A 22,090-nucleotide genomic window follows, 5' to 3' on the forward strand; every position below is an offset into this window, starting at 1 on the left:
AGTATTGTTCATCCTAAAGCAGTTATAACTTACGTTAACTAATTAACCTCATTGTGAAGTGTAACCAAAATAATATACTTTAAAATACTGAATGTAATGTTTTCAGACACTTAGTTGCATGTGAATTAGCAATTTAGTACATTTAAAATAAATTAACTTAATTACTTGCACTACAAGATTAATGAATAGTTTCTACCCAATGTTTAGTTTACACTAAGAATACGAATACTTCATAACATCAAAAATGTTACTTTATTGTCTTATTTATTTTGTCTCCGATTATCTTATTGTCATATAAGTAATTTCTGTATATTTGTTTTGTTTATATAGCAGTGAGGTTTATTGTTTTTGGTTTGTCTATACCAGGTCAAGGCTTTCATTGTACTTAAATAATAAATTACTTGACTTGACCCAATTCATTTGAACTGAAACCCCCAAAAATGCAGAGTATAAAGTGCGTAATCCTCCTGGACGCAGTCAGGTTCACTGTAAAATGCTTGTGAAGTCTGTGACTAGTAAAGGATACTAATACTGCGTGTGTGTTGTTGACACCTGTGTGTGCGAGGGTCAGAGACACAAAGGGCCGTGTGTGTGTGAGTTCTTCTCCTCGACCGCACGGGTAGAAGCGCTCCGGCAGAACAGGGAAACGAGTGTGAGCGCGGCCGGTGTGGTGAACCCACGATGGGATCCAGAACCCGTCTTCCACCTTTATTGTGTGTGTCGGTTCACCACAACCCCAGTTTTCCTTCTCTGAGACAGACAATCACAGTCATTGTGCTGTTTCTGCACACACACGACAGGCACCAGAACTGAGTCGGAGCGCTCGGCGGTAGCAGAAAGGAGAAGAGTTTGATGTGATGTGCATTTAAGCCTCTGGTCCTCTTGTTTTGTAAATCTTGTTTTCTTCATTGGAATGGTATGAAACCTTGGTAAAGGTTTTGGCACTTGCTATGTGAACACACACACAAAACACACACACAAAACTCATGTTCACGATTCAAACCGGTTAAATGGTCCTGAATAAAATAGTCACACTTGTGCTCCTCGCGGTCAAAAATGAGCGCATTGGAAATTAATGGGAGACGAATTTCATCTAAAATGGCTTTGATTTTCTTGCAGTTTTAGAGTAAAAAATGATGTTTCATTTCAAATTTAAAATAGTATTTTTGTGCATCTTTCATAATAAATGTAAGATTCTGTTACTTTTTTTAAAGGGATGGTTCGGAGTAAAATCAACCTAGGGTGACCTCGAGCCGAACACCCCTCCTTTTCTCCCTTGGTCGAACATTATTAAAGTTAGAGCTTGTTTAGAGACATCAGCCGATGGGTTAGTGCAGGCGCTAACGGATCCGAGGCTGTATCTGGTAAATTACCCCACTAATAATGCCCAGAATGGCACCAAACTTCTACAGGAGTACAAACAGGTTCTGTACTCATAAAACGAGGCGTTGGAAAGTGTGTAAGTACATCAGGAGTTTATTTAAATAACACTTGCCTGACGGCTAATGCTAGCGCTAACCCGGACGTCGACGCCACTTCAGTGAGTTGGGAAAAGCGCGTAAAAGTCCTGCAGAAAGCGATGCATTACCGGTCATGTGTACTCCGCATTGCACCACCATAGGACTGTAAAATACAACAAAACGGACCGGCTCACATTAAATGGTGGAGGTTTAGAGAAGAAGAGGGTCATCACACGCCTCCATTTGCAGCCGATCACGACAGTTGAAGAGAAAGCAAGCCTCGAGCCTACGGCCTACGCCTCAGCGTTAAAAGAGGACATGTCGACAAACCCGAACGAGATCGAGTATCTCGGCTCAATGGTTGATGGAAGTCTGAGCCATGAAGCCACTGCGCGAGAAAGAAGAAAAAGAAGAACTAAAATATTGTACATTCATTTCACTGACAAAACATCAAATAAAATATTCTGTCATTTTTGAGCACCAAGACTGAAACTGCATCATGGTTGGGCTCTGCTCCGAGTACTTGTGTTGTGGAGCAGATTCCTGATTTATGGCTCATTGTTGTGTGTGTGTGTGAGTGTGTGTATGTGTGTGTCTGCGCATTCATGTCCTCACCCGCAGGAGCCTATCATTACAGTCGTCACGCTGCCATCTCCACACCAATCCCACAAGCCCCGACAGAGACCCACACACACCTGGAGGCACAAACATCCTGTTCACACACACACACACACACATGCCAACCCATTCACAGCCCTCTCTCCTGGCAAACCACAAGTGTTTTTCTGCTTTTCAGTTTCTCTTCATTGTTATTGTGCTTCATGTCTGTGCAGTGCCACGGTTCGAGGGCTTTCGGTGCCAGCTACCACAGGTGCTGCTCCCATGGGCTAAAGAGTGTGTGTGTGTGTGTGTGAGAGAGAGAGAGAGAGCGAGCGAGTATTGACACTGCCTTGTGTAAACATTTAACGCCTAAAGACTTCAGAACACAATCAGAATCTTCCTGTATTATTCACTGCAGTTGACAGATTTACAGCTTCAGAAAACATGCTTGCTGTGGGAGTCTCATGACTACACCCAGAGTTACCGCGCATCAATCTGAGTGTGTCTAGCCGTCAACAGCTCTTTCAAGTGCAAGACTTGCTGTTTCCTTGTTTTCAGAACGACCCAAAGCACGAGCCACCCCTGCTAATCGATGGCTTTGCTAGTCCTCTCAGGACGACTCTTAATGCTAATGTGCTTTCAGCTCATAAACCACTGGGGCGTCATCAAACCTGTGCTTATACCGTCAAGACCGTCTACATGCTTCCAGAAACCGGGAAAATAAGAGGATGAAAAACACCAAATGTAGCCGTAAATACAGTATTATACGCTATAATCTGAAGAAAAAACTATTTCGTGTGGAAAACAGACCCTTTTCCCCCTCATTTTGGAGATCGAAAGCCAAGGTCAAACTGTTCACTTTATTGTAGTGTCCTTTTTTACACATGTTGCATGTAGTTACTATAGTAATAACTATAACTGATGCATCTAAACCAAACCCTAACCCTATAGTAAGTACATTAATATTACACGGTCATACTGTAACACAGGGTTACACTTTATTTTAAGGTGTCATTGTTACAGAGTAATTATACAGTTAAGAACTGAGTAGTTAAGCAACTACTGTACACTTATAGGGTTAGGGAAGGATTTGGATTTGGTTGATTCTGCAATTATGCATAATTTACTGTTATTACTATGGTAAGCACATGTAACGTGAAGTGTTACCAGATTCTCCATAACCTGAACATGGAGATTTGTAACAACACGAGGAGGAATAATTAGCAGGATCTTCATTTTTGAGATGATTGGTGTGGATTTCTGACCACTTTCCATCTGAGATCCAACATTTAAACATTAAACGTAGAGTTTCAAGCACAGTCCCACCGTGCAGCGATCAGGACCATAACACACTTTAACACGCAGATCTGCTCTGATGCAGTGCTGGAAACCATGTGTGATCTACCACACACACACACACACACACACAGAGCTCAACGTGTCTAAATCCTCTTAGAAACAAGTCTGCTCTTGGGTCAGTTGAACTTTGGTGTCACAATGGGTGCAGTGATGCAGATTATGAGCTTCATCCACGTGGGTTCTGGGACGCACGGCTTCGGCCATCATGGACTGGGCTGAAGAAACTGCACAGTTGTCTTTCTCTCTCTCCCCCTGCTGGATTATTGCTTTTCATGTGGACTCGTGTACAGTTTTCAGGTGCACAACTGAGCTCTCATTATCCCAATGAAGCGAACTCTGGCGTTAATCGAATCCAGGTTTAAACCAGAAGTGCTAGTGAGAGAGAAATTGTACATCCATTCATTCTTTCTTTCTTTCTTTTTTTAACCAGGTTCAAATATTTAACCAAGTTTATTTCAACTAATTATTTCTACATTGTATTCACATGCAAATTAGACTTTCTTATGATTCAAGAAAAGATTTGAAAAGATTGAAAACGACTCATTTTTGCAATGAAACTTCACAAAAAAAGTACCGTGGTGCAGTTACTGTGTCAGATTCTAACACTTTCTATTTCAAGGTACTTTAAAGACATCGAATAGTATTACTACGGTGCAGTACCGTGTTAAAAAAGCAGTACCTTGGTAAAGCAATGCCACTTCTAAAGCAGAATAGCTAATTGTCTGCCGTTTGAAAGCGCCGCTGGGCCTGACATGTTGCTGAGGTAGGCACTCTTGTCTGGAGCAGAGCTAATATCAGTTGTTAAACTGGGGGTTTGTGACGGGTGAGGAGAAATATTTAAAAGAACAGCCTTTAGGGCAGAATCACTCTCAGTGTACAATGGCCTGGCTGTGTTTGTGCTTCCCATCCAGTACAACAGTCATGAATACAGTACAGTAATCATACCTCGTCTCTCTCGCGGTCGAACCGGTGACTAACGAGAGGAATGAACAGCCAGAACCAGAGGAACGCTGCGTAAGACATGATCAAACACAAGACAACACTTCTCCCTCATTAAGAAGATAAAACAAGCCTTGTCTTCGCAGATAATCCCTGCACATTTACTCAAAGTGTCTCCATTAAAAGCCTTCCATCATGACACACACACACCGTAAAGCTCTGAAACACATCTGTGTGTGAATAAGACACCTGATCTGCTAACAAGAGGCTTTCAGGCGAGAGACAGAGGTGATGTTCGGTCCCTCATCGCTGCTGAGCAGACGAAACTGATGTGCAAGACACTCTATACTCATATAACAATCCAAGTCCAAGTCAGTCACACTGCTTCCCATGACGCCTTTGAACAGGGACACACATGCTTTAATCTCACACACTTTAATCTCACACACCCATCACAGCAGCAAGCATACAAGTTCTGCTGAAGAAATAAGGAACTGAAAGAGAGAGGCCACAGGTCAGACGGGTTTCAAACATTTCAGCGTCTTTACACACACACACACACACACACCTGTCACTCACTGGCTGCACCCTACTTCAGTCGGATTTATTTTTGGCTATCATAAAAATAAAGTATTGCCATAATTTAGGTCAGCATGAAACAATGGCTTATCGACCAAGAACACATGCCAGATGATTGGATTGACTGGATGGTTGTGGTTTGCTATTGGTGGATCTCATGTGAGTGACAGGTTTCCCCGCCCTCGTCATCAGAGAAGAGACATTCTGAGTTAAGATTATGAGGAACATGAAAAAAAAAAAACGATGTGCACTGATAAATCATTTATAATAAGTATTGCAATATTAAAAAAAATAGGAATTGTCCATTTTGATTTCATGGTGACTTTAAAAGTTCCTCTGAATGCACAGATGAATTAGGCAGTAGCTCACAAACACGTGTAATCTCTCAGTCTCCTGTGATTCGAATTAACCCCAGGAGCTGTTTGCTAATGCTAATCCCTCAGTTTTGTCACATTACTATGAAATGCTGTTTATGAGAAGCATTTTTATTTTTTTACTTCGAGGACAAATCTTGAAAAAAAAAGATTTCCATAGAAAATAGAAAATATGTGTGTGTGTGTGTGTGTGTGTGTGTGTGTGTATGTGTGTGTGTCGGACACACAAAGCAAACATAAAGTACATAAGTAACTAACATGACCTTCTGTTAAACAGGAACAAAAACATATTTCACTCTCATGAACATAAAGTTTGTCTGGAGTCGACACGGACTTCCTGAGCGTTGCTGACTGATGTTTACAAAGTCATTCCTGCAGTTCAACATGTTGTTCATTCTTGCCCATCTATTCAACTCGAGGCCATTAGAATCACTGCCGCTGAATTAGGGTTAAGTGCTCTGTCTTAAGTAAAAAAACAAAAAAAACAACTTCATCTAAATGCCACAATGGACGTGTGAAAAAAGTTTTGTTTAGCATTACCAATTCTAGTCTTCTATCTTATCTTCTATCTAGTCAATTATATCTTATCCATTCCTCGTTCCCTTCTAGAACGGCTCTGCTATCTAGACCTGGTCATTTCGCTGTCCATGGTCCTTAGCTGAGGGGTCATATCTGACGAAGATAAAGCTGTCCATTAAAGAGGCCTCAAAATGCCTGTCTGTGCAAGTCATATATTGCATTAAATTCCCCAACTTCTGCCCTCCATACTTTTCCCTCAAAGAATACATAAATAAACACACATTTCAAGTGGTGACAGACCGGAATTGATCGGAACAGGCAGCAGATTTTACCTCCCTTCCTCCCAACTATGTGCCACATTAGTTCAGCAACAGAAAGACATTCCCTTAACACATCTTTAAGCAGAGATCTGAAGAGGAAGTGACCTTTGACCCTTGAGGTGGGCTACTGTACTCACCCCTAAACATGAGCTCCAGCTTGAACCCTCGAACAGAGGATAACCGCCAGCTTCGGGACCGGACATGGGAAAGATCCAGCCTATTAGGCCAGGAGTCCCACGGAGAGGCTCGTTTGGCCAGTGAAATGGATCCGCTCAGACTGCTAATGCTAGGGGTGGGCAAAAGCAGCTAACCGGGCGCGAGGACACATGGTTTGCATTTGGTCCCGTGTCGTAACAGGAGGAGAAAGCCGACTGGCAGCAGAATCCCTCTGACGCTCGTTTCCTACTTCTGGAGAAAGATGATCCTTCCCGGCAAAGCCTACCGTAGCGTTTCCCTATCCCTCCCGATCTCCTGAGTCCAGCGCTCAAGATTATATCCAACCGGCTCGTCGTTACGCTGAAACAGAGCAGCCATTGAGTGTGTGAAGAGGGGCCGAGCGAAGACATCGGGCCTCCATCCGTCAGCTCGGGTGACGAGACCTTTCTTTTCCACTCTTCCAGTCAGGCTGGACCCACTGTGGCAAGGGCAGAAACAGAGGGGATACATTACCGACTCTTCCAGAAATACAATCTGACAGAGTGAAAAACACAGTCAAATGTTTACGTTGGGTAAATGACAGATCTGTTGTGGAGAAAAAATGGAGCAATGGCCAAACATCTCAATCAACATTCAATCAACTTTAGAACACATTCTATGAACCCTTTTTTTCCAATGAACACAGCCGAAAAGATGCACTGGGAACCTAACCCTAACTCTATAGTAAGTACATACTTAATCAATATTACTTAAAATAAAGTATAACAGGGTTCATACAAGGTGCTTAAATTTGACTTTTTGAAATGTAAGTCTTGGGAAACCCTTGAAAACTGTCATATTTATGAAAAGGTACTTGAAAAGTGCTTGAATTATTCAAGTCCTTGAAAGTCCTGGAATTTCATTTTACAGTCTCTGTACGAACCCTGACCCCTTTTCTTTTTACTTAATTTGATTCATGTCCCTTTTACCACTTTTGTACGGTAGACAGATAAGACATGAAATCATGAAGAGAGAAAAGGATTGGGAAAGAATGTGAGCTGGGGTTAAATCGGAGAATCCACACTAACCAGGGCTGAATCAGAAATCGCCCCCTCAACCCTCATTCACGAAGGAGAGAATGAAAACGAGTGAATCCGGACATCCGTTGAGTGTACATCGGTTGTTCACTCGTTATTGTGGTGCATTGTGGGATTGAATGAGTGCACTCAATAACATCCACTATAATTTCGGACGCCACTACAAATGGCTGTTCCCTCAAATAGGCTAACGCCCTTTTAAAGGGTATAGCGGGCGATTTCAGATTCAGGACAGGACTTCTTAACTCTGGCCCTTGAGATCCTCCAGTTCACCTCCAACCTCGATCAATCTCACCTGACTCGGCTATATAACGTTATAGTGCTCATGAAGACCGTAGCTTGTTCAAGTGTGTTTGATTAGGGTTTGAGCTGAAACCTGTGCTAGTCTTTGAGCGCTTTACTTCATGCTGGAATAACCATTGTTACCTGACTCAAATTGGTAATGCACATAATGCAATAATAATCTTGTATTACTGAGATGTTATCAGTACATCTGGAACCTTTTTCAAAGTTTGTGTTCTCGAACCACCAAACACTGTTGTCGTGCAAATGAAAGGCCAGAACACATTAAAAGTGTTCTGTGTTCAGTTAAACAGTGCTGTGTTAGCGGCCCCTAAGTTAATAACTAATGATCGTTGCGACGGAAGTGAATCAGTCAAAGCTAACTTTATCTGGACAATAACTTTATTCTAGATCTGCTGTAAAGCCAAAACAATCTCTGTTACTGTAATCTCCTATTATCACTGAAAAGCTGCTTTGAAACAGTCTATATTGTTAAAAGCGCTGTATAAATGAAGGAGACAGGAGAAATATCACAGTATTTGTGCTGCAGAAGTCACTGCCATCATGTTAGTTTTAGTTTCTGCCAGGAGAGAGAAGGAGGAGCTCTTAAAGAGTTGGCAGCAAGGTGTGTTGGTCATTGAGTGAAAATGAAGCATTACAGCAAGGGGTGTGTGTATGAGGAATGTACTAGTTAAACTCACACACACACACACACACACACACACACACACACACACACACACACAGCGAACTACAGCTACACACTGTAAAGAGCTTCATCCCCATGAACCTACACACATGAACACATCAGTGCCAAGTCAAGCCCACTCCTGGCCTGATCCTAAACTGGGTTGAACTGGATCCTGGCACAGAAGAACCTTCATCTTTGTCTAAGTTACACTGTCTCTGTAAGTGCTTTGTGTGTTGAACAAGATGCAGCATGTTCATTCTGCGCCTATGGAGGGGTGGAAAGATTAACTTTATTTTGAATTCCTTCCTCTTAATATGGCAATTACCCCCTCGCCCCACTTCACCACAGCACCGGGCCTGTTCCCAACACTCGGATTATTTGTTTTGTACACATAAAGCATTTTATGCTTACTCTCCAAAAAACCCAAACGTCTGACTGCTGCACACAAACTGAAGACATTTCCAAAGTACAATGCGAGAACGTGGTCTAGTCTAGTTTTCAAGGCACATAAACCTTTATGGCTCATTTAAAGTACTTCTTCAAAACTGTGAGTCACGTCTACTCTGTGCCATGAAGTTTGAAACTAGATCAAATCAGCGTAGCACAGGTTTTAACATAAGATACAGAGATCATTTGAAAGAGGCATTTATTAAAACATATTCTTTTGTGTTCCACGGGTGAAAGAAAGTCAATCAAGTTTGGAACGACAAGAAGGGAGAGTAAATGGTGACAATCTGGACCCAATTTAAAGTCCTCCTGTAAAGTCCTCCTGTGATCTTTGATCACCAAAATGACAAATTATATCTTAAAATATCTTGAATGTAACTCGACACCCTTGCCTCATTTAGTATACGTGGTTCTATATGCAAATGAGCCCCGCCTCCACTCACTCGCTCAGCTCAGAGATCCACTGGTTGACGATCACATGTTGATCTGATTGGTTACAAGGTAGTTTGTGACGTCAGAAACACCAGCGATTTCAAAGCGTGTTTTTGAGGCTGTCTTTGGTTCACTGCAGTTTTAAGGAGGAAATACTCAGCAATGGTGTTGACTTATGAATTTACACATGGTTTGTCTTAAAGCATATTAAAAACACCACATAGACACATAAACAACATTAAAAGCTGGATTTTCACCACAGGGGGACTTTAAGTATTTTAGTATGGTGTCCCGCACATGACATGCAGGGAAAAATAGATATACTGGACATGAAATAAGAATTTGTTCCCATCACTTATAAATGCATGGCCAAGTTTTGTTAGTTAGTTCCCTCATTTCAGGAGCATTGCTGGTCAGTTGTTCTAATTTGTTCTCTCGCTTTAATTTAGTTAAACCGTAGGGATTCGCAATTTAGCACTCCATTTTGTAGAACTCTATATCAAGGCCCAGCGTGACTGATTCTTCTTGGGAGAAGAATTTATTCTGATATCCAGTTTTGTTTTCATGAATTTGCAAGCTTGACCCATTTGTCTTTCTCCAGCCGCATTACACTTAATTCAATCCATCTCAGTTCAATTACTTCTCCAGCATACTGAGCAAAAAGCCAAGAAAAAAAGGACAACAAAAAGGAAATGAATGCTGAAATGGGGCTGGCCACTTCAGATTCCCTTCCTGTCATCTGCGATTGGATGAAATATCTCTCAGAAGTGAATCGAGAGAGAGTCTCTGCTCCAACACAAACCCTGTGTTATTATCTGGCACTATAAGAACTGGTCCCTCGAGAAGAGCGCAGGAAGAGCCCTGCAGTGGGGATGCTGAACTTCCTCTGACACACACACGCACACACACACATGCACGCACAGACACACACACACACACACACATGCACGCACAGACACACACACACACACACGTACGTACGTACACACAGGCACACACGCACTCACTAACCCTCCCCCTAAACCTACCCATCACACATACACACACACCCACACACACATAACTGAACAGTTTTCCTATTCCTCTGTGTATTCATTTTCATTTTAACACCATTCTTCTGCACAAACTAAAATATAAAGTAGTAAATATGAAGGAAATTCAAAGTGTGCAAAGCCTCATTACTGTGGCGTGTATTAAGGCAGAGAGTATTATTGTGGGGTGTATTAAGGCAGAGAGTATTATTGTGGGGTGTATTAAGGCAGAGAGTATTATTGTGGCGTGTATTAAGGCAGAGAGTATTACTGTGGCGTGTATTAAGGCAGAGAGTATTATTGTGGGATGTATAAAGGCAGAGAGTATTATTGTGGCGTGTATAAAGGCAGAGAGTATTATTGTGGCGTGTATAAAGGCAGAGAGTATTACTGTGGCGTGTGTAAAGGCAGAGAGTATTATTGTGGCGTGTATTAAGGCAGAGAGTATTATTGTGGCGTGTATAAAGGCAGAGAGTATTATTGTGGCGTGTATAAAGGCAGAGAGTATTACTGTGGCGTGTGTAAAGGCAGAGAGTATTATTGTGGCGTGTATTAAGGCAGAGAGTATTATTGTGGCGTGTATTAAGGCAGAGAGTATTATTGTGGCGTGTATTAAGGCAGAGAGTATTATTGTGGCGTGTATAAAGGCAGAGAGTATTATTGTGGCGTGTGTAAAGGCAGAGAGTATTATTGTGGCGTGTGTAAAGGCAGAGAGTATTATTGTGGCGTGTATTAAGGCAGAGAGTATTATTGTGGCGTGTATTAAGGCAGAGAGTATTATTGTGGCGTGTATAAAGGCAGAGAGTATTATTGTGGCGTGTGTAAAGGCAGAGAGTATTATTGTGGCGTGTATTAAGGCAGAGAGTATTACTGTGGCGTGTGTAAAGGCAGAGAGTATTATTGTGGCGTGTATTAAGGCAGAGAGTATTATTGTGGCGTGTATAAAGGCAGAGAGTATTATTGTGGCGTGTATAAAGGCAGAGAGTATTACTGTGGCGTGTGTAAAGGCAGAGAGTATTATTGTGGCGTGTATTAAGGCAGAGAGTATTATTGTGGCGTGTATTAAGGCAGAGAGTATTATTGTGGCGTGTATTAAGGCAGAGAGTATTATTGTGGCGTGTATAAAGGCAGAGAGTATTATTGTGGCGTGTGTAAAGGCAGAGAGTATTATTGTGGCGTGTATAAAGGCAGAGAGTATTATTGTGGCGTGTGTAAAGGCAGAGAGTATTATTGTGGCGTGTATTAAGGCAGAGAGTATTACTGTGGCGTGTGTAAAGGCAGAGAGTATTATTGTGGCGTGTATTAAGGCAGAGAGTATTATTGTGGCGTGTATTAAGGCAGAGAGTATTATTGTGGCGTGTATTAAGGCAGAGAGTATTACTGTGGCGTGTGTAAAGGCAGAGAGTATTATTGTGGCGTGTATTAAGGCAGAGAGTATTATTGTGGCGTGTATTAAGGCAGAGAGTATTATTGTGGCGTGTATTAAGGCAGAGAGTATTATTGTGGCGTGTATAAAGGCAGAGAGTATTATTGTGGCGTGTGTAAAGGCAGAGAGTATTATTGTGGCGTGTGTAAAGGCAGAGAGTATTATTGTGGCGTGTATTAAGGCAGAGAGTATTATTGTGGCGTGTATTAAGGCAGAGAGTATTATTGTGGCGTGTATAAAGGCAGAGAGTATTATTGTGGCGTGTGTAAAGGCAGAGAGTATTATTGTGGCGTGTATTAAGGCAGAGAGTATTACTGTGGCGTGTGTAAAGGCAGAGAGTATTATTGTGTGGCGTGTATTAAGGCAGAGAGTATTATTGTGGCGTGTATTAAGGCAGAGAGTATTATTGTGGCGTGTATAAAGGCAGAGAGTATTATTGTGGCGTGTGTAAAGGCAGAGAGTATTATTGTGGCGTGTGTAAAGGCAGAGAGTATTACTGTGGCGTGTGTAAAGGCAGAGAGTATTATTGTGGCGTGTATTAAGGCAGAGAGTATTATTGTGGCGTGTATTAAGGCAGAGAGTATTATTGTGGCGTGTATTAAGGCAGAGAGTATTATTGTGGGGTGTATAAAGGCAGAGAGTATTATTGTGGCGTGTATTAAGGCAGAGAGTATTATTGTGGCGTGTGTAAAGGCAGAGAGTATTATTGTGGCGTGTGTAAAGGCAGAGAGTATTATTGTGGCGTGTGTAAAGGCAGAGAGTATTACTGTGGCGTGTGTAAAGGCAGAGAGTATTATTGTGGCGTGTATTAAGGCAGAGAGTATTATTGTGGCGTGTATTAAGGCAGAGAGTATTATTGTGGCGTGTATTAAGGCAGAGAGTATTATTGTGGGGTGTATAAAGGCAGAGAGTATTATTGTGGCGTGTATTAAGGCAGAGAGTATTATTGTGGCGTGTGTAAAGGCAGAGAGTATTATTGTGGCGTGTATTAAGGCAGAGAGTATTATTGTGGCGTGTATTAAGGCAGAGAGTATTATTGTGGGGTGTATAAAGGCAGAGAGTATTATTGTGGCGTGTATTAAGGCAGAGAGTATTATTGTGGCGTGTGTAAAGGCAGAGAGTATTATTGTGGCGTGTATTAAGGCAGAGAGTATTATTGTGGCGTGTATAAAGGCAGAGAGTATTATTGTGGCATGTATTAAGGCAGAGAGTATTATTGTGGCGTGTATTAAGGCAGAGAGTATTATTGTGGCGTGTATAAAGGCAGAGAGTATTATTGTGGCGTGTATTAAGGCAGAGAGTATTATTGTGGCGTGTGTAAAGGCAGAGAGTATTATTGTGGCGTGTATTAAGGCAGAGAGTATTATTGTGGCGTGTATTAAGGCAGAGAGTATTATTGTGGGGTGTATAAAGGCAGAGAGTATTATTGTGGCGTGTATTAAGGCAGAGAGTATTATTGTGGCGTGTGTAAAGGCAGAGAGTATTATTGTGGCGTGTATTAAGGCAGAGAGTATTATTGTGGCGTGTATAAAGGCAGAGAGTATTATTGTGGCGTGTATAAAGGCAGAGAGTATTATTGTGGCGTGTATTAAGGCAGAGAGTATTATTGTGGCGTGTGTAAAGGCAGAGAGTATTATTGTGGCGTGTATTAAGGCAGAGAGTATTATTGTGGCGTGTATTAAGGCAGAGAGTATTATTGTGGGGTGTATAAAGGCAGAGAGTATTATTGTGGCGTGTATTAAGGCAGAGAGTATTATTGTGGCGTGTGTAAAGGCAGAGAGTATTATTGTGGCGTGTATTAAGGCAGAGAGTATTATTGTGGCGTGTATAAAGGCAGAGAGTATTATTGTGGCGTGTATTAAGGCAGAGAGTATTATTGTGGCGTGTATTAAGGCAGAGAGTATTATTGTGGCGTGTATTAAGGCAGAGAGTATTATTGTGGCGTGTATAAAGGCAGAGAGTATTATTGTGGCGTGTATTAAGGCAGAGAGTATTATTGTGGCGTGTGTAAAGGCAGAGAGTATTATTGTGGCGTGTGTAAAGGCAGAGAGTATTATTGTGGCGTGTATTAAGGCAGAGAGTATTATTGTGGCGTGTATTAAGGCAGAGAGTATTACTGTGGCGTGTATTAAGGCAGAGAGTATTATTGTGGCGTGTGTAAAGGCAGAGAGTATTATTGTGGCGTGTATAAAGGCAGAGAGTATTATTGTGGCGTGTATTAAGGCAGAGAGTATTACTGTGGCGTGTATTAAGGCAGAGTATTATTGTGGCGTGTGTAAAGGCAGAGAGTATTATTGTGGCGTGTGTAAAGGCAGAGAGTATTATTGTGGCGTGTATTAAGGCAGAGAGTATTATTGTGGCGTGTATTAAGGCAGAGAGTATTATTGTGGCGTGTATTAAGGCAGAGAGTATTATTGTGGGATGTATAAAGGCAGAGAGTATTATTGTGGGATGTATTAAGGCAGAGAGTATTATTGTGGCGTGTATTAAGGCAGAGAGTATTATTGTGGCGTGTATAAAGGCAGAGAGTATTATTGTGGCGTGTATAAAGGCAGAGAGTATTATTGTGGCGTGTATAAAGGCAGAGAGTATTATTGTGGCGTGTGTAAAGGCAGAGAGTATTATTGTGGGATGTATAAAGGCAGAGAGTATTATTGTGGCGTGTATAAAGGCAGAGAGTATTACTGTGGCGTGTATTAAGGCAGAGAGTATTACTGTGGCGTGTATAAAGGCAGAGAGTATTATTGTGGCGTGTATAAAGGCAGAGAGTATTATTGTGGCGTGTATAAAGGCAGAGAGTATTATTGTGGCGTGTATAAAGGCAGAGAGTATTATTGTGGGATGTATTAAGGCAGAGAGTATTATTGTGGCGTGTATAAAGGCAGAGAGTATTATTGTGGGATGTATAAAGGCAGAGAGTATTATTGTGGCGTGTATTAAGGCAGAGAGTATTATTGTGGGGTGTCTAAAGGCAGAGAGTATTATTGTGGGATGTATAAAGGCAGAGAGTATTATTGTGGCGTGTATTAAGGCAGAGAGTATTATTGTGGCGTGTATTAAGGCAGAGAGTATTATTGTGGCGTGTATTAAGGCAGAGAGTATTATTGTGGGATGTATAAAGGCAGAGAGTATTATTGTGGGATGTATAAAGGCAGAGAGTATTATTGTGGCGTGTATAAAGGCAGAGAGTATTATTGTGGCGTGTATTAAGGCAGAGAGTATTATTGTGGGATGTATAAAGGCAGAGAGTATTATTGTGGGATGTATAAAGGCAGAGAGTATTATTGTGGGATGTATAAAGGCAGAGAGTATTATTGTGGCGTGTATTAAGGCAGAGAGTATTATTGTGGCGTGTATTAAGGCAGAGAGTATTATTGTGGGATGTATAAAGGCAGAGAGTATTATTGTGGCGTGTATTAAGGCAGAGAGTATTATTGTGGCGTGTGTAAAGGCAGAGAGTATTATTGTGGCGTGTATAAAGGCAGAGAGTATTATTGTGGCGTGTATTAAGGCAGAGAGTATTATTGTGGCGTGTGTAAAGGCAGAGAGTATTATTGTGGCGTGTATAAAGGCAGAGAGTATTATTGTGGCGTGTATTAAGGCAGAGAGTATTATTGTGGCGTGTATTAAGGCAGAGAGTATTATTGTGGCGTGTATAAAGGCAGAGAGTATTATTGTGGCGTGTATAAAGGCAGAGAGTATTATTGTGGCGTGTATAAAGGCAGAGAGTATTATTGTGGCGTGTGTAAAGGCAGAGAGTATTATTGTGGCGTGTGTAAAGGCAGAGAGTATTATTGTGGCGTGTATAAAGGCAGAGAGTATTATTGTGGCGTGTGTAAAGGCAGAGAGTATTATTGTGGCGTGTGTAAAGGCAGAGAGTATTATTGTGGCGTGTATAAAGGCAGAGAGTATTATTGTGGCGTGTATTAAGGCAGAGAGTATTATTGTGGCGTGTATTAAGGCAGAGAGTATTATTGTGGCGTGTATAAAGGCAGAGAGTATTATTGTGGCGTGTATAAAGGCAGAGAGTATTATTGTGGCGTGTATAAAGGCAGAGAGTATTATTGTGGCGTGTATAAAGGCAGAGAGTATTATTGTGGCGTGTGTAAAGGCAGAGAGTATTATTGCGGCGTGTATTAAGGCAGAGAGTATTATTGTGGCGTGTGTAAAGGCAGAGAGTATTATTGTGGCGTGTATAAAGGCAGAGAGTATTATTGTGGCGTGTGTAAAGGCAGAGAGTATTATTGTGGCGTGTGTAAAGGCAGAGAGTATTATTGTGGGATGTATAAAGGCAGAGAGTATTATTGTGGCGTGTATTAAGGCAGAGAGTATTATTGTGGCGTGTATTAAGGCAGAGAGTATTATTGTGGCGTGTGTAAAGGCAGAGAGTATTATTGTGGCGTGTATAAAGGCAGAGAGTATTATTGTGGCGTGTGTAAAGGCAGAGAGTATTATTGTGGCGTGTATAAAGGCAGAGAGTATTATTGTGGCGTGTGTAAAGGCAGAGAGTATTATTGTGGCGTGTGTAAAGGCAGAGAGTATTATTGTGGCGTGTATAAAGGCAGAGAGTATTATTGTGGGATGTATAAAGGCAGAGAGTATTATTGTGGCGTGTATAAAGGCAGAGAGTATTATTGTGGCGTGTATTAAGGCAGAGAGTATTATTGTGGCGTGTGTAAAGGCAGAGAGTATTGAGCAATAACTCAGGAGCAGGACGAGTGAAGAGTTGAGGCTTGTGAATGTCTTGATTTACAGGTGCGCTGCGTATCATCTTACAGATTATGTTGTGTGCACATTAGTTGTAATGCAAGATGTAAAATGTTCAGACGCATGGCAGTGATCTAGACTTTGTAACTGAATGCGCTTCCTCTTCCACAGCAAGAGTGCACTAATTTTCAAGTTCAGAGACCAAAAATATATAATGGCATGCATTTCCCAGCATCCCTTGATCCTGGTATAGAGCTCAATCAGAGGCACACACACACACTTACACAGAAGCTTTTAAATAACTACACTGGCGTTCAAAAGTTTTTGATACGTAAGATTTTTAATGTTTTTAAAAGAAGTCTCTTAAGCTCACCAAGGATGCATTTATTTGATTATAAAAAAAAAGAAGAAAAAAAAGTTATATTTTTAAATGTGTAAAAAAAAAAAAAAAAAAAAAAAAACTGTCTTCTATGTGATTATATATTAAAGTGTAATTTATTCCAGTGATCAAAGCTGATGTCCACCATCATTACTCCAGTCTTCAGTGTCACATGATCCTTCAGAAATCACTCTAATATGAGGATTTGATGATCAGGAAACATTTATGATTATTATCAGTGTCTAAAACAGTTATTTACCTTTTTATTTGAGGATTCTTTGATGAACAGAAAGTGCAAAAGAACAGCATTTATTTATAATATAATCTTTTGTAACATTATAAATGTGATCAATTTAATTTATATCCTTGATGAATAAAAGTATTGATTTCTTTTATTTATTTTCCCCCAAAAAATAAAATAAAAACTCTTACTGACCCCAAACTTTTGAACGGCAGTGTTACAAAAGCTTTCTATTTCGGATAAATGCTGTTCTTTTGAAAATTCAGATTCATATGACACTTTACTATGTATTCACATAGAAAATAGTTATTTTAAATTGTCATGATATTTCACAATATAATTTTTTTTTTTTTTTTTTTTTGAATAAATGCAGCCTTGGTGAGCAGAAGAGACTTCATTAAAAACCTTACTGACTGGAAGTGTATCTCTGATTTGAACTGAAGTGATTGTGCCTGAGCTCTGCTGTGGTCTCAGTGTCCTGTCATTCCCTGTGTTACCCTGAGAAGAACATCACACACACTAAACAATGGAGTCATTAAGATGATGTGTAATTAGCAAAAGTGGAAACTCCAGTTCAGGGAAAGTCCGGAGTTGCTGGTTGGTTTGGCTGTCGAATGAAACGGAGCCGAGCCGTCTTTGACAGATTGGTACAGACGGCGTAATTCAACACAGTTTGTGTCCATGCTCTCCATGTGCACATATCATATTCATATTCAGAAACTGCAAGCTTCAGAAGAACAGGCGCTTTCCGTTCACAACAATGACAGAGCTGTTCTCAAGGCTTTATGTAATACAAAGGCCTCCACGGGGGGTGTGTGTGTGTGGAAAACACTTTAATGTGCCTTTCCCTTTCTGTCACGTCCAGCACAGAGAACACACACACACACACACACACCTGCATGAGGAAGAGAAAATCAGTAGCTCTGCCAATGAACTTCAGTGACCCGAGAGATATCATCGCATCTGTCCGCTAATGCACATCCAGTCTCACTAGTCCAGATCCAGCAACACACACTAGGAGGAACCAGCTTTACGCTTCGCTCGGGAATCAGCAGAGCTTTCGTCCATGTTAGCAGACCAGAGAAACACTGAATCAGCCACCGCCAGAAATAAACACACTTTATTAGAGATGACAAGAGAGTCTCATGCCAGAATACATCAACATGTGAATGAGATGAAGATGTGCGAGCCGGGACTCTCTCTTCTTCACACAGTTGTGGAGCAGATGTTGATGAGCAAATCAGGCTTTATTTATGCCCAACGGCAACATGCAGCACATGTATTTATCATCTTTCATACATGGATAGAAACAAACAGCCGTCCTCTGGGACAGAAACACACACACACACACACACGTAACCGAAACGGTTCACAGGAGGGATGTGTGTCTTGGTCACTCACAAATGAGTTAAAGTGGATGAATCCTGTCATCCTTGAGTTCTTCCAAACCTGTATGAGTGTGTGTCTCTTCTGCTGAACACAAGAGATGATGTGCTGAAGAATGCTGGTAACCAAACAGTTTTTGGACCCCATTGACTTCCACAGTATATTTTTAGCATTAGCAGCTACATTAGTAGCATTAGCAGCTACATTAGTAGCATTAGTCCTCTTCACCAGAACTGTGTTGAGTCGATACTCCTGTAGAAATACTGGTATTGCTGCATTTTAGCACAAAGTACAAGCATGTTCAGCATTCCTCAGAGCAACTGTTAACAGCCTTTGCTCTCATATGCAAATCATCACAAATATCACTTGGGTAAGCACACTGTAAAACAAAAACAAATCTACTGTAAAATTTACGGTAGAAAACTGGCAGCTGTGGTGGCCAGAAATCTACTGTAGAAAATACAGTAGCAACATTTGAGGTTTTACAGACTTAACTCAAATTTAAGTCTCAGTAAAAAACACTGTGTTTCATTATCTGATTTAATGTTAATTTACCGTCCTATTGAAGCACTAATATCTGTTTTGCACCGCTGTAATACACTGACTGACATCCACCAATCACAGCGGAGAGGAGAGTCACATGATCAACCAAAGCTCATGTAATACACTGACATCCACCAATCACAGCGGAGATGAGAGTCACATGATCAACCAAAGCTCATGTAATACACTGACTGACATCCGCCAATCACAGCGGAGATGAGAGTCACATGATCAACCAAAGCTCATGTAATACACTGACTGACATCCACCAATCACAGCGGAGATGAGAGTCACATGATCAACCAAAGCTCATGTAATACACTGACTGACATCCGCCAATCACAGCGGAGATGAGAGTCACATGATCAACCAAAGCTCATGTAATACACTGACTGACATCCGCCAATCACAGCAGAGATGAGAGTCACATGATCAACCAAAGCTCATGTAATACACTGACTGACATCCGCCAATCACAGCGGAGATGAGAGTCACATGATCAACCAAAGCTCATGTAATACACTGACTGACATCCGCCAATCACAGCGGAGATGAGAGTCACATGATCAACCAAAGCTCATGTAATACACTGACTGACATCCGCCAATCACAGCGGAGATGAGAGTCACATGATCAACCAAAGCTCATGTAATACACTGACATCCGCCAATCACAGCGGAGATGAGAGTCACATGATCAACCAAAGCTCATGTAATACACTGACATCCGCCAATCACAGCGGAGATGAGAGTCACATGATCAACCAAAGCTCATGTAATACACTGACTGACATCCGCCAATCACAGCGGAGATGAGAGTCACATGATCAACCAAAGCTCATGTAATACACTGACTGACATCCGCCAATCACAGCGGAGATGAGAGTCACATGATCAACCAAAGCTCATGTAATACACTGACTGACATCCGCCAATCACAGCGGAGATGAGAGTCACATGATCAACCAAAGCTCATGTAATACACTGACTGACATCTGCCAATCACAGCGGAGATGAGAGTCACATGATCAACCAAAGCTCATGTAATACACTGACATCCGCCAATCACAGCGGAGATGAGAGTCACATGATCAACCAAAGCTCATGTAATACACTGACATCCGCCAATCACAGCGGAGATGAGAGTCACATGATCAACCAAAGCTCATGTAATACACTGACTGACATCGACCAATCACAGCGGAGATGAGAGTCACATGATCAACCAAAGCTCATGTAATACACTGACATCCGCCAATCACAGCGGAGATGAGAGTCACATGATCAACCAAAGCTCATCACATGCAGCTTTTCCACAATAGTTAATACTAATATAGAAGCTCAACTGTGTCATTCACACACACACACACACACTAAACCAAACAACACCAGATGAAAATGTAAAAATGCAATAAACATTCATATAACAACATTAAATGTAGCATAAAACACAAACACATCAAATGTGAAGTGTCACGCAGGGTTACGTTTTCTTTTTTCACTGTAAATTATACAATGACTTGTTTTTTTTTTCACTTCTGAAAACTGTAAAGTTAACGATATTTTACTGTAAAAACAGATTAAATGTGCGGTTAGGCCTGTCACCGCTATTCAGCCGTGTGTATAGTACACAACTGTCTGTGAACCTGCTAACAGTTTTTCACTGTAGCATTTTTACGGTCTTTTACCGTTTTATCATGATCATTTTCACTCAATCGCTAATTCTCTGGAGAGCAGTTTCTGAGCAAACAGAGCTCACACACACACACACACACACACACATATTGTGAACAGCTGAGTTGAAAGAGAGAGAGCGAGGGCGTCCAACATAAACACACATGAGCGGGTCTAACACAACACTACACACCAGCACAAAGCTCTCATTTAGCCATGACTGCTGCAGCTTTGATCACGAGATGATGAATACTGTGTCCTGATCCTGCGCATGTTAAACTCATTCATATATATATATATATAACTAATATAATTACTTATTCATTCATAAATTACAGTGTTTTTGGGGAGTCACATCATATGACATTTTCCTGAACTTTATATTTTAAAAACAAGAGGTATATACAAATAACTATATATGAATATATGTGTTTTGAATTAATAATATATAGGCCAATAAAGGAGAGTCGGGTAATACTGTGTTTCATAATACAGTGAGTCTTGATGTTCTGCTCTCTCTGAGTGACCTGTGAACTCCTCTCAGACTGAGGTCAGGGGTCAGGGGTCAGGGGTCAGGGGTCGGGGAGCTGCGATTGCTAAATCGATCGAAATAAAATAAAATGTCACTGAAATATGTGCATATTATTGTTTACATACTGTAAAAGATTGTGGTTTCACATTCTGCACACACGTTTATAAACACACACTGAAGTCAAGCGTGAGGTTCAGACCGTGTGTGTGTGTGTGTGTGTGACGCTCCACTGCTGAGAGATTGGCTGAGGCTTCACGATCACACAGACCCACTGATCTATAGAATGACTGGATCGCTCATGATCACGCAGATCACACACACACACACACACACACATCCATCTGAACACCAGAGGGTGCTCTCACGCAAACACGATAAATATGCCCCGCTGCAGAAGTACAATAATGCTCATCATTCCAGGACAACTGCTGAAACCTGACACACACACACACACACACACACAACTGCTGAAACCTGACACACACACACACACACACACACAACTGCTGAAACCTGACACACACACACACACACACACACACAACTGCTGAAACCTGACACACACACACACACACACACAACTGCTGAAACCTGACACACACACACACACACACACACACACACAACTGCTGAAACCTGAAACACACACACACACACACACACACACACACACAACTGCTGAAACCTGTGAGACACATACACACACACACACACAACTGCTGATACCTGACACACACACACACACACACACACACACAACTGCTGAAACCTGTGAGACACACACACACACACAACTGCTGAAACCTGTGAGACACACACACACACACACACACAACTGCTGAAACCTGACACACACACACACACACACACACACACACACACACACAACTGCTGAAATCTGTGAGACACACACACACACACACACACACACACACAAC

The 22,090-nt window shown here is 41.4% G+C and overlaps 1 long non-coding RNA gene across 1 annotated transcript in view; it reads right to left on the bottom strand.

The window, feature by feature from the left end:
- LOC311090446 overlaps positions 1-22,090 on the bottom strand; it is a 68,165-nt gene that overhangs the window by 25,745 nt on the left and 20,330 nt on the right. Inside the window, exon 2 of the long non-coding RNA XR_014607887.1 lies at positions 6,288-6,784. This is a non-coding gene — a long non-coding RNA (uncharacterized lncRNA). The remainder of the gene's footprint in view (positions 1-6,287; positions 6,785-22,090) is intronic.

The sequence above is a fragment of the Abramis brama genome (assembly GCF_963993115.1).
Source record: "Abramis brama genome assembly, chromosome: 1".
Lineage (NCBI taxonomy): Eukaryota > Metazoa > Chordata > Actinopteri > Cypriniformes > Leuciscidae > Abramis > Abramis brama.